This window comes from Gorilla gorilla, chromosome 7 (genome assembly GCF_029281585.2).
Source record: "Gorilla gorilla gorilla isolate KB3781 chromosome 7, NHGRI_mGorGor1-v2.1_pri, whole genome shotgun sequence".
Classification (NCBI taxonomy): Eukaryota; Metazoa; Chordata; class Mammalia; order Primates; family Hominidae; genus Gorilla; species Gorilla gorilla.
This window is the reverse complement of record NC_073231.2, coordinates 17,110,614-17,128,701: the sequence shown is the minus strand read 5'-3', so window position 1 is coordinate 17,128,701 and position 18,088 is coordinate 17,110,614. Positions and strand designations below refer to the sequence as shown.

The 18,088-nt window shown below is 42.9% G+C and overlaps 1 protein-coding gene across 1 annotated transcript in view; it reads right to left on the bottom strand.

The window, feature by feature from the left end:
• The window catches only part of TRMT9B (tRNA methyltransferase 9B (putative)), a 77,372-nt gene that overhangs the window by 40,893 nt on the left and 18,391 nt on the right, over positions 1–18,088 (bottom strand). The window contains exon 3 of the mRNA XM_063709067.1: positions 9,228–16,902. The gene's annotated coding sequence lies outside the window, so the exon portion shown is untranslated. The remainder of the gene's footprint in view (positions 1–9,227; positions 16,903–18,088) is intronic.

Here is an 18,088-nt window from a genome sequence, read left to right as displayed (position 1 = left end):
CCACCCAAATCTCATCTTGAATTGCAGTTCCCATAATCCCCATGTATCGTGGGAGGGAACTGGTGGGAGGTAATTGAATCATAGGGGTGGTTACCCCCATGCTGTTCTCATGATAGTGAGTGAGTTCTCAAGAGATCTGATGGTTTTATAAGGGAATTTTTTCCCTTTTGCTTGGCACTTCTCCTTGCTGCCGCCATGTGAAGAAGGATATGTTTGCTTCCCCTTCCACTCATGATTGTAAGTTTCCTGAGGCCTCCCCAGCCATGCTGAACTGTGAGTCAATTAAACCTCTTTCCTTTATAAATTACAGTCTCAGGTATGTCTTTATTAGAAGCCTGAGAATGGACTAATACTGTAATCATATATTCATACAATCTTTATAAAATAATCATTTTGTGTTATTGCAAATTATTAAACACCATGGACCTTTAGGTCACTTACAGTGTTCAAAATCACAATGTCAATACCCCTTATCTGGTGTGAAGAATGTTATGATGTGGGTGTGCACCGGTGCTAAAGGAACACATAGGCGACTGATCCAGCCTGGAGTGGGAAGGGGGAGTGAAGGCTCCCTCAAGGGGCTGACACCTAAAGTGAAGTTCGAAAGATGAGTGGGGTCAGCAAGGTGAAAAGGAGAAGTGGGTGATTCCAGGCATATGAAACAGCATATGCAAAAAGAAAGACACAAAGCCAATAAATGAATAACAACAGAAATAACAGGAACATACGCACAGAAATATATACAGATGGTCCCAGACTTATGAAGGTTTGACTTTATGATGGTGTGAAAGTGATATACATTCAGTAATAATTGTGCTTTGAATTTTGAATTCTGATCTTTTTTCCAGGCTAATGACATGCGGTGGGATCCTCTCTCACAATGCTGGGAAGCCACAGAGAGCCACATCTCCCAGTTGGCACACCATCATGAATGTAGACAACTGAGATTCGACAGTGTTCCTTTTTGCCAGGTGATTTTGCCCAGCTTTCGGCTAATGTAAATATTCTGAGCACGTTTAAGGTAGGCTAGGGAGGTAAGCTATGATGTTCTGTGGGTTAGTTGTATTAAATGCATTTTTTTTTGAGACAGGGTATTCATTATGTTGCCCAGGCTGGAGTGCAGTGGCACCATCACAGCTCACTGCAGCCTTGACCTCCCAGGTGCAAACGACCATCCTGCTTCAGCACCCCCAAGTATCTGGGACTATAGGAGTGTGCCATCACATCCTGCTAATTTTGTGATTTTTGTAGAAATGGGGTCTCCCTACGTTCCCCAGGCTGGTCTCAAACTCCTGGGCTCAAACAATCCTCCTGCCTTGGCCTCCTGAAATGCTGGGATTACAGAAGTCAGCCACTGCACCAGGCCTAAGTGCATTTTTGATTTATAATATTTTCAACTTATAATGGGTTTATTGGGATGTAACCCCATCATAAGTGGAGAAGTGTCTGTATTAATTATTTGCTATGGGCCAGGCCATGTTGTAAGCATTTGACACGTTGACTCTTCCCAATAACTATATAAAATAGGAACTACTAGTTCTTCCATTTTACAGATAAGAAGGAGGACCTAAGTGACTTTCCCAAAGTTACATAGCTAGTAAGTGGCAGAGCCAGGATTTGAACCCAGATAATTTGACCCTAGTGTTCGCACTCTTAACTATACAGATGGCGAGGAGAAAGGAAGGCAAGGAAGCAAATGGTGAAATAAGAGGCTGGAAGAGAGGGTAGAAGTCAGATCATATAGGACCTAGTCCAGCTTCTGAACATAATGGGGAACCACTGAATTATTTCAACAAGAAGAATGACAAAAGTTGATCTCGGTTTTAGAAATTGCCTCTGGCAGTAGTGTAGACTGACACTGCATGGATGGGTCCACAATGAAGACAGAGAAAGAACTTGGTTAAATATGTTAGCAAAGAATGATATTAATAATGCTTAGAAAGGATTAAAATGAAGGGATATTAAGGAGAAAGAACCAAATTAATAGGACCTGGTGACTCATGCAGAGTTAAGGCAGGGAACATGCTGAAGATGAAGCTCTGATAATAAGCCTGATACAGTACAATGTACCACTACTATCCTAAAATAAGGAAGAAGAAAGAATACAAGGTAAAGCAAAGGAAACTTTAGTAATGGCCATATATAAACTCTAATAAACCCTTCCTTCGTAATGCATGTGAATACATCCAAATTAGTTTACTTAAGATGTATGCATTTGCGGGAAATAGGATATAAGAAGGTCTAGATACTGGTAACTGATTTTGAAATGTCATAATGGTCAGCAATGCCTTGTATTTTATATTACAGTATGAGCTGTGTGAACATATGTTCCATAATTGACGGCAGCACTTTCTAGACAGGGGCAATATGTCTTATGATCTCTGCATCTTTTTTGGTATTTTTACAATGTTCAATGAATGTCTACTGTATAAACACGTGGAGAACAGAAAAGAAGGATGGCCCCAGGGTAGACAGTACAGTGGTTCACCATCAGAGGAAATGCGATAGGAGGTGTAGGTTTTAGACTTGGGCATACTGTCTGTGTGGTAACTGAAGGACAACAAACTTAGATGGTCATGAATCTCAGGAGAACTTCATTTAAACATCATCATTGACTGGGCACAGTGGCTCATGCCTCTAATCCCAGCACTTTGGGAGGCCGGGATAGACAGATCACCTGAGGTCAGGAGTTTAAGACCAGCTTGTCCAACATGGTGAAACCCCGTCTCTACTAAAATTACAAAAATTAGCCGGGTGCGGTAACACCTGCCTGTAATCCCAGTTACTCAGGAGGCTGAGGCAGGAGAATCCATTTGAACCTGGGAGGCGGAGGTTGCAGTGAGCCAAGATCACGCCACAGCACTCCAGCCTGGGTGACAGCTCAAAAAAATTAAATTAAAAAAAAATCATTATTCTAGTACATAGCCCATTAGGGACATTAGAGTATATTAAATCAAAAGAGAATACACACAGTAAGAAAAGAAATGATACTAGAGGAGGAAGGATCACAAACTGTTAAGTCCCACAGATGTTAGCATTAGAGGAGAGGCTAGCCATGTATGATAGAGCTCTACTATAACTAAATTTGATTTGAGAAATGTTGACTAAGCACCTACTAGGCAACAGATGCTTTGGTAGCTGTAAGACAAACAAAGATGAGTGGTCCCTACTGTCTCAAAGCTACAGACTAATTCAGGAGTAACACAGAATAAGCACAGCCAGGGGTAAGTATATGACGGGTGGATACAAAAGTATAGACAGCAAGCAATATTAGCTTTTCTAGATTGGGGTGACACTTTGACTCTGGTTCCAACTCCCTTTGAATAATGAAGCCAGTAAAACAGCCTCATAAATATTTTCTCCTCTACACAGAACTCCTTAATGATACACCAGAGAGATTACAATGGAAATACTAAGGAAAGGAACAGCTGGCATCTCTCCTTGAAATCCTATGAGCAGAACAAATTCAGAGCTTCAAAACAACAAAATATGTTGCACCGGGAGAATACGATCCTCTCTGGAATCCCATCAGGGACTAGAAAGTTACCCCCGATAAACATGTTGAAAGAAAGTCAACAACGTGAGGGGCGTTTATCTTAGCGGAAAGAGATCAAATACTCCCTGAGAGCACTTTGTTTTTCTCGAAAAATGTCAAGGAGTATGTGTCTAAATGGACTGTTCACTAAGAGTAGGATATTAGCCCCCAAAACGAAATAGGGGAAATGAACATGATAACATCTGGGTGGGGAGTGTGAGTGTGTGTGTGTGTGTGTGTGTGTGTGTTGAGGGGGGTGGTTGTAAGAGGATAATGTAAAAATTAGGAAAAGAGAGCTCACAGCTTAATATTGGTTATGAGATCAGTTACCAAAGGCCATCCCTCCACAGGCATTGACAAGGCCATGTTCATTGCAACTATATTACAATTCATTTTGATTTTGTAGATGAGAGAATGTCAGAAATGAACAAGAAAATCAAACATGAGAGTGAAGAAAAATGAAAATATAGCGCCCGGCTTCCCCTAGGCATTGGCTGCTGGTGTCAGTTTGACAAAAACAGCTCTCAGTTTGTGTTGAGATAAAAACAATAGGTCCCCCAAAATAGTAGCGTGGAAGAAGACTGCTCTGCTATTACATATGAAAGGCACTTCCAGAGAAGGAGTGGAATGTGTATTACTCATCCTCTTTTTCTCCCAGGAAAGAAGGTTTAGGCAGGATAGAGGACAAGTAATCCCAAAGTCATTTTACTGAAAAAAGGTTGCTCAACAAAGAGCTTTTAAATGAAGATCATGGTTTTCAACCATAAAGCTATAAGTCACCTAATGATTTTTCTAAGGCTGAATTAAGGGGAAATGTGACGATGAATTATATACTAGTGTAACACAATTGCTCCCAAAGAGGCACTCATGGGGTTATTACAGTTTGAATATCCCTTAACCGAAGTGCTTGGGACCAGAAGTGTTTCGAATTTTGGATTTTAGAAGATTTGCATAGACAGAATGACATTTCTTAGAGATGAGACCCAAGTCTAAACACAAAATTCATGGATGTTTCATAATACCTTATATACATAGCCTGAGGGTAATTTTATACCACATTTTTAATAATTTTGTGCATGAAGCAAAATTTGTGTACACTGAACCATCAAAAAGAAAAGGCGTCACTATCTCAGCCACCCATGTGGACAATCTGCGGTTGTGTGACCTCACCATCATTCCTGACTCTAAATTTATATGCTTCTGATAAGCAATCATGTTCATATACTTATTCAGACTTAAATACTTAACAGTAAAAATATGACATATCATTAATACAGTTTAAAAAAAAAAGTGCTCAGGGTAGCCAAGCAGCACAGCATGAAATACCTGTGTCAGCTGTTAACAGCAACAAATAAGAGCAGGCTTTCTGTCTCCATCTGCAATGCTGTGTTTTGATTAAAAGGCTACTGTACCCTGTATTTTATTTTTCAAGGCAAGAAGCAACATCAGAAGCAGTTGAGGGACCAAAAAGAGGGGCCTCTAGGGATGAGGAGACATTCTGCTAGAAGGGTTTTATTATTATTTTGAGACAGAGTCTTGCTCTGTTGCCCAGGCTATAGTGCAGTGACACCATCTTGGCTCACTGCTACCTCCGCCTCCTGGATTCAAGCAATTCTCCTGCCTCAGCCTCCTGAGCAGCTGAGATTACAGGCAACTGCCACAACGCCCAGCTAATTTCTGTAATTTTAGTAGAGATGGGATTTCACCGTGTTGGTCAGGCTGGTCTCAAACTCCTGACCTCAGGTAATCTGCCCTCCTCAGCCACCCAAAGTGCTGGGATTACAGGCATGAGCCACTGCACCCAGCCTGCTAGATGGCTTTTAAAAAATATTTCCTCCAGAGTCACCTGCCTCATTAAGAATTTTTTTTTTTGTCTTGGAACTCTCTCTTCGATTTTATAAACTGACATGCTTTCTTGTGTTCTGGCTGCACACTGCTCTAGTCCTTCAATAAGCCCATCGCACCTTTTCACCACGCCATCGACAGGCACTTTTTCTGCTGTGTTGACAATGTCATCTTCATCATCACTACTACATAAATGCTTCCTTTTTCTCATCAGTGTTACTCATAGGGGTATCTGCACGTCTTTTTGACATTTTCAACAATATCTTTACACCACAGAGCAGGAAATAAGCAAAAGACCACACTGAGTAATGCACGCAGCTCTTGGCCCCATGTGGGGTATCGTGGGGAACCCGTCGTTGGTGCCTGAACACATTCCATTTTATTACACTTTGTTAGCGTGCTCGCGTGGGGAAATCTGGGCATGGGAGGAAAACATAGACAGCATCCGAAGAGGGGTGGAAGGGCCTTTTGTCCCTTGGAGAAGCTGAAGAAACCATGTGTCCTGTGGCTGTGTTTTGACTGCAACCAGTCACATGAAGTCAGGCGTGACTTCCACTTGTGGCATCATGTGGTCAATCAAAAAGTTTCAAATTTTTGAGCATTTCAGATTTGGAATTTCAGACTAGAAATATCCAACCTGTACTAAAAAAATAAACTAAATAAACTCTGATTGTGATTCTTTTTTTTTTGATGGAGTCTCACTCTGTCACCCAGGCTGGAGTATAGTAGTACGATCTTGGCTCACTGCAACCTCCGCCTCTTGGGTTCCAGTGATGTTCCCACCTCAGCCTCCTGAGTAGCTGGGATTACAAGCATGTGCCACTGCACCCAGCTAATTTTTGTATTTTTAGTAGAGACGGGGTTTCACAATGTTGTCCAGGCTTGTCTTGAACTCCTGATCTCAAGTGATCCACCTACCTCGGCATCCCAAACTGCTGGGATTACAGGCATGAGCCACAGTGTCTGACCCTGATTATGTATTTGAATTGCAGACAGAGTCCATGTGTATGCAAAGCATAGTAGAATCTGGTCTGTCAAGGATCTCATGGTGTGGATTCCAGCTCCGTCATATCCCTCTTGTGAGTACCCCTGCCCCTTCCCTATCACCTCTGCCTGGGGTTAAGTCCTCACCTGGTCCAGGATTTCCCACTCTTGCAGATTGCACAGTCCAGAAAAATCTCAAAGGGACAATTGGAGAACTAGAGGGACCAGCTGATTTTTTACTTGAGGGCAAAGACATGGATAGGTATGTAGACAGATAGATATAATAGATAGATACAGATATTGTAAAGCTTATTATTTACTATTACCATAATTTCACAGACAAATGGACAATTTTACCCTCATAAAATTTAGCAGGTCATGATTTCAAACCAAAGGAGAGTCCTTTGAAATTGAACAGAATTTTTGAAGAACTGACTATATCATGTTTAATTTTCTCATTTCACTACAGATTGATTAAAATGTTGTCACCTCCCAACACTGGCTTTGGGAGGCTGAGGCAGGAGGATCACTTGAGGCCAGATGTTTGAGATAAGCCTGGGCAACTTAATGAGACTCTTGTCTCTACAAAAGATTGAAAAATAGCCGGGTGTGGTGGTGCATGCCTATAGTCCTAGCTACTCAGGAGACTGAGGCTGGATGATCACTTGAGCCCAGGAGGTTGAGGCTGCAGTGAGGTATGATCACAACACTGCACTCCAGCCTGGGCAATAGAGTGAGACCCCGTTTCTATAAAAAAAAAAAAAAAGAAAGAAAAGAAAAGAAAGAAAGGAAAGGAAAAATAAACCAACACTGGAATAAAGAACTGAGTTTGGGGAAACAGATAATATAATGGTCTCCAATCTCACATGCTCCGTGCCGTCACACTCAAGTCCCAACAGTCACCCTCTGTGTCACCATTGTATCACTCTCCAGCTCTAAAGAGAAAGTCCAAATACCTGAGCATGTCACCTAAAGCCCCCCACAATCTGATCTGCATCTTCGCTCATGATGTCCCACCCCCAATTCACACCCTGTGCTCTGCCAGCGCCATTTGAAGTAGCCAGCCAATGACTTCTCTGTGACAACGAGAGGAGGATTTTGCACCAGAATGTAAATCAATGTGTTGCTTCTATCATGGAGAAACTTGCAGTGATCAAAGAAATCAAAGAAAAAGGAATCCGCAGAGTGACTTCGTGGATTTATATTCCAGCACAAGCTCCTTTTCTAAATCAATGTGTTGCTTCTATTATGGAGAAACTCTTGCAGTGATCAAAGAAACAAACAAACAAAAAAACAACACAACAAAAAAAGGAATCCGCATAGTGACTTCGTGGATTTATATTCCAGCACAAGCTCCTTATCTAAATCAATGTGTTGCTTCTATCATGGAGAAACTCTTGCAGTGATCAAAGAAACACAAACAAACAAACAAAAAAGAATTCGCATAGTGACTTCGTGGATTTATATTCCAGCACAAGCTCCTTATCTAGTGCCACTGCTCTTCCATCCGGGCTTGAAATTCCCTGAATGCTTTGGACATTTGATATCTTCATGCTTTTTGCTTGTCTGTTCCCTCTCTGTCTGGAATTTCCTTTCTCCTCTACACCACCTAACACACCCAAGTATCTTTGAAGGTTCAGCTTGTGTCACGAAGCTTTTCTTGTCTCCCATGTAGGATTCCTCTCCTGTGCTCTCTTATACCTCTGCTGTATTATATGGTAGGCTTTGACACTAGTGCTGTGGTTGCAATCTTGGTTTATTTTGGCTTTAATATCTCACGGCATTTTCTACTCAACTCTGTAGTGTGCAGTGCTGGGGGGATGCAGAACCTTGCCTCTCACCATAGACACGGAAGCAGGGAGCTTTTCCCACTCCCCGTCCCATGAGATGGTGTAGTCACACCATGATATGCCCACATCCTAACCTCTGGAACCTGGGAATATGACCTTATTTGGAAAAAAGGGTTTATAGATGTAATTAAAGATTTCAAGGCGAGATCATCCTGGGTTATCTGGGTGGACCCTACATGCCAATGACAAGTGTCCTTACAACAGACAGGAGAGAAGACAGAAGGCAGAGATTGGAGTTACACCAGCACAAGCCAAAGAGTGCCTGGGCCCACCGGGAACTGGAGGAGGCAAGGAGGAATTTTCCTGTGGAGAATTCAAAGGGATCAGGGCCCCGCTGACAACTTGATTTAGGACGTCCTGCCTCCTGAGCTGCAAGAGAATACATTTCTGTTGTTTTCAGCCACCCAGTTTGTGGTCATTTATTACAGCAGCCCCAGGAAACAAATATAGATGCCTGGCCCTATGACCTAGATTCAATCAACCATGAACTCTCATCCTGGACTCTGAATGCAAAGCGAGTCATTCAAAGGCACAGGTGGGGTGACAGTGTCCTGGCCACATCACTCTCACTAAAAGGGGCCCTTGTCCTTCTCAGACGATCAGGGTTCAAACCCATTTTCCAGCCGAGCTTCTCTTGATTCTGTACAGTCCCCACTGTATTCCAGAAAATGTTTTCTCTGCTTAAGATATCCAGAATTCCTTTCTGTTGCCTGCAATTCACAATTTTAACTAAATTTTAAAAAATGTGTTGGTCATTGTTCCGGCCATTCCGAAATAAATACGAAGATTCTGAAAAACATCATTAAGTCCAGAATGGGACTCTGACAACCAATGGTGTACGGTAGCAGAAAGCTCATTTAACTAATCACCTGTAGTTGCAGGAATTAGGTACCCAAGTAGGGCAAGGCTTTGGGAGTTAACATTGTTCTCACTGGAGAATGCTACCAAGGGCATGAGGAATTCAAGAAGGCAGGAAGGCATTTGAATGAGCTTAAGAAAAAAGAAACACAAACCTTTTATTTTTTTATTTTTTTTATTTTGAGATGGAGTCTTATCCTGTCGCCCAGGCTGGAGTGCAATGGCATGATATTGGCTCACTGCAACCTCCCATTTAATTCTTAACTCGACACAGGCTTGATTCTCTTATCTCTTGAAGCTGTAGTGCTAAGGCAGCTGAAATATAAACTCTAGGTTAGTGAGAATCTATAGGCTGCCAAATTACTTGAATTCACAGCCTCCCCACATATTTTACGCGAAAGTCAGGGCATTGACTGCAGGGGTCAAAACTGGGCCCTGAGAACAGGAATGAGAATTTTTGGATGCAGCACTAGGTCACTCTCCTGAAAAGGACAACACTTACTTCCTCATAGGCCTGCCATTCCCCCGCCAGAGGGAGTTTCCTGTAAGAGGGAGAGAGCTCAGCCCATTCCACACCACCACGTTCCCTCCCCTTCTCACTGTCCCCAAGTCTGTAACTGGCCACTTTCCTGCATGTTCCAGAGAAAAAATATTACAAAGTCAAACGCAGAAGGTTTACACACCAGAAGATTTACAGCCCATTGAATTTAGAAGGCAAAGATCTGGGGTAAGTATCCACACATACGGATTCTGCAGGTGACTGCCAAAGAGAGAGAAATGTAATTATAGACTATATTGAGTTTATTAACATGGGTGAGCTTACCAGGGAGTCTGGACTCCACGTGCCAACCTGGGCGACTGAATGCGGTTCTAGGAGCTTGCTCATCTGTCAAATCAAAACCTGGACTCAGTGGTGGCCTGACCAGGGTTGAGATGCTGTGTATTTCTTGGTTAAAGATAACTAAGGTGTAGCAAGTAGGCCTGTTTCATGCCCTGCAGTGGCTACTATATTGGCTGGTTAGTGACACAGAAACAATCTGGAGAAGAGTCATATAAATGAACTTCTCAGAATTGCTCATAGTGCAAGAATCTATCTATCTATCTATCTATCTATCTATCTATCTATCTATCTATCTATCTATCATCTGTCTATCTCTCTGTCACGGGTTAGCAGCAACTGTCTGGGCCAGTAATGCAGGGGTAAACAAATTTACCAAGACAGTTGTAGCTAAACAAAAGCAGATTTATTAGAGAAAGTTGGAAAATATGTTGCCAGGTTGCAGTGGGCACAATTAGCAGAAGAGGAGCTGACTGCCAGGAAACAAAGGCTTGCTGGAGATTTTATAGAATGGTTCTTGGGCTGATCGATAATGCCAAGGTAGCAGGGAGCTCACCTGCATTCTTCTGTCAGCCAAGGATCTTGATGATAAATCGAAGTGTTTGATGATGAGCAAGAAGTTTGTGAGTTATGCACATTATTTGCTCAGGAGGCCTATATTCCTGGGCCATGAAGAAAGGTAGACCTATAGCTTATTTGCTTTCTCTCTTCACTTTCCCCTGGTCCTGTCAGCCTGACTCCTTTTCCCTAATTAAGACTCCACACTATCCATCTACTTTTTTTGGAGACAGGGTCTCGCTCTGTTATGCAGGCTCGAGTGCAGTGGTACAATCGCAGCTCACTGCAGCCTTGACCTCCCAGGCTCAAGCAGTCCTCCCACCTCAGCCTCCCTAGTAGCTGGGACTAAAGGCACATGCCACGGCACCTGGCTAATGTTTTTGTATATTTTTCCTTTTTTTTGTAGAGATAGGGTCTTCCTATATTGCCCAGGCTGGTCTCAAACTCCTGGCCTCAAGACATCCTCCTGCCCCAGCCTCCCAAAGTGTTGAGATTACAGAGATGAGCCACTGCACCCAGCTGCAAGAATATAGTTTGTTTGTTTGTTTGTTTGTTTTTGAGACAGAGTCTTGCTCTGTCACAAGGCTGGAATGCAGTTGTGTGATCTCAGCTCACTGCAACCTCTGCCTCCCGTGTTCAAGTGATTCTCCTGCCTCAGCCTCCCAAGTAGCTGGGATCATAGGCACGTGCCACCACGCCCAGCTAATTTTTGTATTTTTAGTAGAGATGGGGTTTCATCATGTTGGCCGGGATGGTCTCGATCTCTCTACCTCGTGATCCCCCCACCTCAGCCTCCCAAAGTGCTGGGATTACAGATGTGAGCCCCCACGCCCGGCCAAGAATATTTTTAACTCAAGAAAATAAGATGGTCATGGTGACTTCCTTGCTTGACACTCTAGGGCTTGCTCCACTGGGGTCGTGAACAGGTTGACCGCTATCTGTGTGCACAGTAACACATTCCTCTCCTTTCCAGGCTGATCTTGTGATTGGCACTGCTGAGTGCTCCATCGACCAGCATTAGTAATAAACCCTGAGCCCATGGCATTATGCAAAGCTTCAAGGGAATCAGCCATCTGTCTGACAGCAGGCTGATTGTCTGGGGTCACCTTCTAACCTGGAGAGGGCAGCAACTGGAGAGGGATTCAATAGAGTAGACATTTAATCTGCATTTGAATTTTCTCTTTGCCCACCATGCTTCTATTTGCAACACCATCTGCTAGCAGCACCTCCAGGAGGCTCTCCAAGGAAGCCTCTTTGCCCTCAGGCCTCCATCTGGGGCATGAGCAGGCATAGGCAGGATTTGGGAGGAGGCAGCAGGAGCAGAGGTCAAGTTATGTATTACCCCAACTCCCTCCCAGATAGGTCTGGGTTGAACAATGGCTTTGTCCTTTGCCTGCAGGTCACAGCTGATGCTGGGCAGCTCTTTCCCGGGGTTAAAGTTATGCCAAGTTCTGGAATCCAGTCTTTCCGTTTCCCTTTCAGGCTAAGGATGGTAATCCTGTCAGTGCTAACCCCAGGATGCTTTGCCATCCCTGGTTAGTTTTCTTAACCTTGCTGACACTTTGTGAACGGGCCTTTTACTAAACTCTCTTCAGTAACATCTTTTGAATATGCCACTTTTTACAGAAATCTGTACTGATATGTTATTTTTATTTTATTTTTTATTTTTTGTATTTTTAGTAGAGACGGGGTTTTACCATATTACCCAGGCTGGTCTCAAACTCCTGACCTCAAGTGATCCGCCCACTTCTGCCTCCCAAAGTGCTGAGATTATAGGCACGAGCCACTGCCTCCCAAAGTGCTGAGATTATAGGCACGAGCCACTGCACCCGGCCCATATGTTATGTTAATGTAACTAATATATAGTATCTCACACAACGTTGCTGCTGACCAAGAAATTCACTTTATAGTGAAAAAAAAAAGTAAAGCAGAAACAATGCCCTATTACTAATCCTACCATTTATTCATCCCCTAAAAATCCCTTGCCTTTTACGATGGTGAAATGGTCTCTAAAAGGCTCAGTTAAGCTGCATGTGGAAAATCTTCGGAGCTGGGAAAGTGGCTTTGTTATATATAGACCTCCCAAGGGAGAACTAGGGCAGGTGCCGAGGGTGGCAGCAGGAGCTCACCAGTGGCACTGGTTCCTGGTCCGACTGACTGTTGTACCTAAGCCTCTTGGCATGGTGGAGCTTCCCTGGGGCACATTTATTTTCCAAGTCTAGTTCTCTGGCTTTCTATGTCCTTCATATTTCAATAAATTCCTGATCAGTCCAAAGATCACGAGTCAGTTTCTGTTGCGTGTAATCAGCAACCATGGCTCACATAGAACTAAGAAAATATTATCGTATTCATTTGTTGATGCTTGTTTATTGCCCCCAACTTTTACTCTTTATGGACAATGACCATACGTGTCTCATCTCTTTATCCGTAATGTCTGTCACCATATCTGGCAAGTATGGTGGTGGTGGATTATCATCAATTGAAGGAATGAATGCCCCCAAATAGCTAGAAGCATCAATTTATTTATTTTTATTTTTATTTTTATTTTTGAGACAGTCTTGCTCTGTCGCCCACACTGGAGTGCAGTGGCACCATCTCGGCTCACTGCTACCTCCACCTCACGGGTTCAAAGGATTCTCAGACCTTAGCTTCTGAAGTAGCTGGGATTACAGACACATGCCACCATACCCGGCTAATTTTTTGTGTTTTTAATAGAGACTGGGTTTCGCCATGTTGGCCAGGCTGGTCTCGAACTCCTGGCCTCAAGTGATCTGCTTGCCTCAGCCTCCCAAAGTGCTGGGATTACAGGCATAAGCCACTGTACCTCCCCTAGAAGCATCAATTTAAAAGCTTTTTTTTTCTTTCCTGCTACTTTTAGAAGAAAGGAGCAATTAATAAGTTCTAAATTTTATTCTGGGGTCAGTCTATATATGTTCAACAATTACATGATCAACAAAATATTTGTTATCTATATCAAGTACATCGTTCAGGGGAGTGGACCACTTTGATTCCCATGGGCTTATACCAGCAAATCTACTAATCTATTTGTATCTCTTCTCATATACTCTTTCTTCCAGGAAGAGAGATGAGGATGAACTATCTGTACTTCTATAATGCAAACCCTCCTAGCCGTACATGGAATCCTATGTTCTGGACAATTAACAGCTTCTCTCCTGTAATTTTCTTCTCTCTCTTCTCAATCATCGATTTTCCCCATTAGTGTAAAAATACACTTCAATATCTCAACTAAAAAAAAAAAAAAAAACTGCTTAGGTATGACCACAGACCATGATCCAGTCTCAACCCTAACTTCCCTGCTTCCCTTTATGGCAAAGTTCTTTCACAAATAATGCTGCCTCTATTTGTTGGTTTTCCTTTGATCTGAAAACTTTAGCTTTATGATCTTTTAGGGGATCATAAAACACCTGTCAACCTCAGGAGTGAAGAGCTGCACCTAGCAAGCTGTGTAACCAAGTGAGCTACTTTAAAAAAAACAAAACAAAACAAAACCCTGCCTGCTGCTGTCCCGCCTCCTGTCCCTTTTCATGCAAGAGAAGTGAAATGCTTTTATTTTACAAATAATGCAGTCGTTTACTTTTCATCAACCTCACAACATTACTTTCACTGCAACGCAGGCAGTACTCCAGACTGCCATGTTTTGCTTCCAGCCTTCATCGCCACTCGAAACATCTATTGGCCAACCTGTTGTCTGGAACGAGCAGGACTTGTAGGTGACTTCATATCCCTGGAAACTTATTCTGCTGGGGCTCATTCTTCCATTGCCCTTGAATGAAATTCAGGCAGGCCCACAGATTTTTCATAAATTTCAATAATAAGTAAATGCTCTCCAGATCACAAAACATTCTCACTTCTGAAATTGATTCCCCGTCCAGTGTAAAATCCAGGCTCCACGTTTCATCACCATTTGAAACTTCTCATCTCCAGCTTGGACCTGCTGCTATCAAGAAGCTTGCGGTGGGAAAGGTGGTTTCTTCTCTTGTTGCATCCTTCACTCCCAACTCAGTAGTTAATGGGACAGGGTCACGGTGGTGGTGAAGGGAGCCGGCAAGGAGAGGTTAGGGAGCCAGAAAAGTCCTTTTCTTTTCTTTTTTTTAAGGGACAGGGTCTTGCTTGTCACCCAGGCTGGAGTGCATCGGTGCGATCTTGACTCACTGAAGCCTTGAATTCCTGGGCTCAAGCCATCCTCCCGCCTCAGCCTTTTGAGTAGCTGGGACTACAAGTGCTTGCCACTATGCCTAGCTTTTTTAAAAAATTTTTCAAATATATTTTTGGAGATGACATCTCACTATAATGCTCAGGCTGGTCTGAAACTCCTGGCCTTAAGGGATCCTCCCATCTCAGCCTCCCAAAGTACTAGGATTACAGGTATGAGCCACCGCATCTGGCCAAAATGTTTTCGACTGGCACTGGCGTGAACTGAGTTCAGTGATCTCTGGGCACGGTGGGAACTAAAGGCTGTTCTCATTCATGAAGTGTTTTGTGGATCTCATGGAATCTTTCACTGGCTCTGTGCAGATGCTCATGGCTGAAGTCCTTTCACCGGCAGTTTTCTGAAACGGATAATCCACCGTCCGGCTGGCTGCCTATGACAGTTCCATGTCATCCACCCCTACACCTCCAACATGTTTCACCCGCCATCTCTTCACCTCTCCAGAGGAGATCCTAGCCAATGCCATCTGTCTTTCGTGGCCCACATCTAGTCCAAGGAAAACAAGTGCCTTTGTTCTCTCTTCAGTGAAAGTAGCAGTTACTTCCCAAGCAATACCCACTCTCTGCTGCCATAGGTTGCTTCTACCAGCCTTTAGATTTTTTTCAGGCATAGCTTGGTCCAGACCACTGTGTCTGAGATCTCATCTGCAGTGGCACATATCCAGCTTTCTGTGTGGTCCTCCTGAAGCCCCTGTCACTTGACTTGAGGATGGGGAGAAATACCTTCTTCTCTTCTCCCACGATGCTGCGCATGTGTTGGCAAGGGAAGGGGCACCCAGAGCATGCGAAAAAAAATCTTCCTAAATACATCTTCTCCCCAGTGTCCAACTGGGTGTTGGACTAAGGGTCACAAAACCGAATTTCATATTATTCAGCCTTAAAAAGCAATGCGATTCTGACACATGCCACAAACACGGATAAAACTGGAAGACATTATGCTCAGTGAAATAAGCCAGACATGAAAGGACAAACACTGCATGATTCCACTCGTGAGGTTCCTGGAACAGTCAGCTACATAGAGACAGAAAGCAGAATGGTGGCTGCCAGGGCCTGGGGAGTCAGGGTAAAAGGGGCTTAGTGTTTAAATGGCCTGGAGGTTCACTTTAGGAAGATGAAAAAGTTCTGACGATGGATAATAGTGATGGTTGCACAAGACTGTTAATGTATTTAACGCCCCTGAGTTATACAATTAAAAATGGTTAAATGGTCGTTTTTATATTATGCATACTTTACCACAATAAAAAACATTTCAGTCATTTCTTCTGCAAGTCCTGCTGAGGTAGTCTAGCAACTAGCTTCATTCAGAACATGAGAGTCATTGTCACCTAGCGTATTTGGGACCATGCCTGTTATCAAGCCATTGTCTCTCCCCTCCAAACACTCCCTCCTACACACCGCTTTGTGTGGAGAGGGCGGGACTCTGTAAACAGCACTGCTAGTTTACTAAGTGTCTCTGCTGACAGGGGACACCATAGGGAGCCTGGAAGGACAGGGTGGGAGAGGGGACCGGCTCCTCTCTGTTTGCTTCCTGTTCCTGCCAGAGTTGGCCAGCAACAGCCCTTCACCCTGGCAGCGGCATTTGTTTCCAATAGGAGTCGGTTAGTTTCCAGTTTCTTTCACTTTCCCAGGACTAGCTCTTTTGCACACCCCTAAAAGACACCTCACCCACAAGCAAGTCTCCTCCCAAGAGATCTGCCTCCCAACTCCTCAGGGACTCTCCTCTGAGCTCTCAAAGTCTCCGCACCAGCCGGCCAGCCCGCCTCCATGGGAGTCTGGGTCCCAGCTCTGGGGACACCTCGTCCAAGCTTCTAGGTTCTGAGAAGCTCATTCTCTTCTCTTTGTCCCCTCAGCACAGGGGCAGCTGCTTCCTGCTGTTGTTCTTGCCATCTTGCCTCATTTGTTCCCTCTTTGCATTGCTCGTCCTCTAATATCTGTCTAATCAATTCCTTATATTAAATTTTCTGTTAACATAACTGATGGGGTTTTCCCTCCCAGACTCTACCTAACACTGCTGTATTTTTGCGCTATTGTGCAAAACATGAAAACAATAAAGAGTTCCTTTTCAGTATTTGGCTAGAGATATTTATGGCTTGTCTCTCCCAGTGAATTTATAAATTCCATGAAATCAGGGTTTTTTTTGGTTCACCGATGCTATGTTCTGCATTCTAAACATGGCCTGGCCCAAAGCAGGCACCCAATCATATCTGTTGGACAAACAAATAGGAAATATTTAAACACTAAAAAAGTAATTTTGGTCATGAAAATATGCTTATAATATGTAAAAGCGATAACCACATCTAAATATATTTGGAGGAAAATAAGTAGCTGAACTCTCTTTTTCTGAAATTTTTAGCCATATCCATTTTCTGCTTTCCCTGCCCCCCATTTTCTTGTTTGCTAGTTTTTGTCAGTACTGTTTCTCCATTTTTTTCTTGCAGATTAGGGCAAGTTATCCACAAGATAGTCATTCAACCAGCAAAACACTTTTTAATGTCAACTGTATACTGGATATCGCACTAGATGTTGCAATGACAAGTTCATTTTAAATCCAGCTAATACACAATTTGAAATTGGAACACCAATACAATATGTTAAACCTCACAAAGAAAACTTCAAAGGTAGAACTCAGAGGATTTCATTATTATGAAAAAATGCTGTACCGGGAGAACCCTGAGGTCACAGGCCCAGGCCCGCCGTTCCCTGGCAAAGTGACCTTGAGCAAAATATTTAGCTTCTCTGGGTACATGCTCTTTCCTCTTAGAAATAAAGAAATATCAAAATGAAAAACAAAACAAAAAAGAAAAAAATTGAAAAAAGGGGAAACAAAAAGAAAGAAAAATAAAGAAATACCAGTATTTGATAATACAGCAGGGAAACGACAGTTAACAAAACTTTATTGTCTATTTCAAAATAGCTACAAGAACTGCAATGTTCCCAAGGCAAAGATACATGTTTGAGGTGACGGTATGCAAATTACTCAGATTAATCATCACATATTGTATACATGTGTCAAAATAGCACATGTACCCCAAAATATGTACAACTATGATATAACATTTAAAAATGCAAAAAATGAAGAAATACAGATACTTTCTAAAGTGCTTCTCCTCTTTTAAGACTGAGCCTTCATAGAGAAATGTGTTTTAACATCCCCCAAATCACAACAGAACTTTCGAGCATTGGCAGCCAATATGCAGACTTGAATTTCTTCTTATCACAGTTCCCAAACGCGTTACCCTGTACAGACTAAGAGGCTAGAAACACATGAAGTGAGTGACAGGAAGCCAAAAGTGTCATAAAAAGCCTTGGTGCCAATTCCTAATTCCAGTTCCAAATAAAATTGTGATTTTCTGTAGTGATATTTTTTAAACTTGGCTGGATATTTTTAGG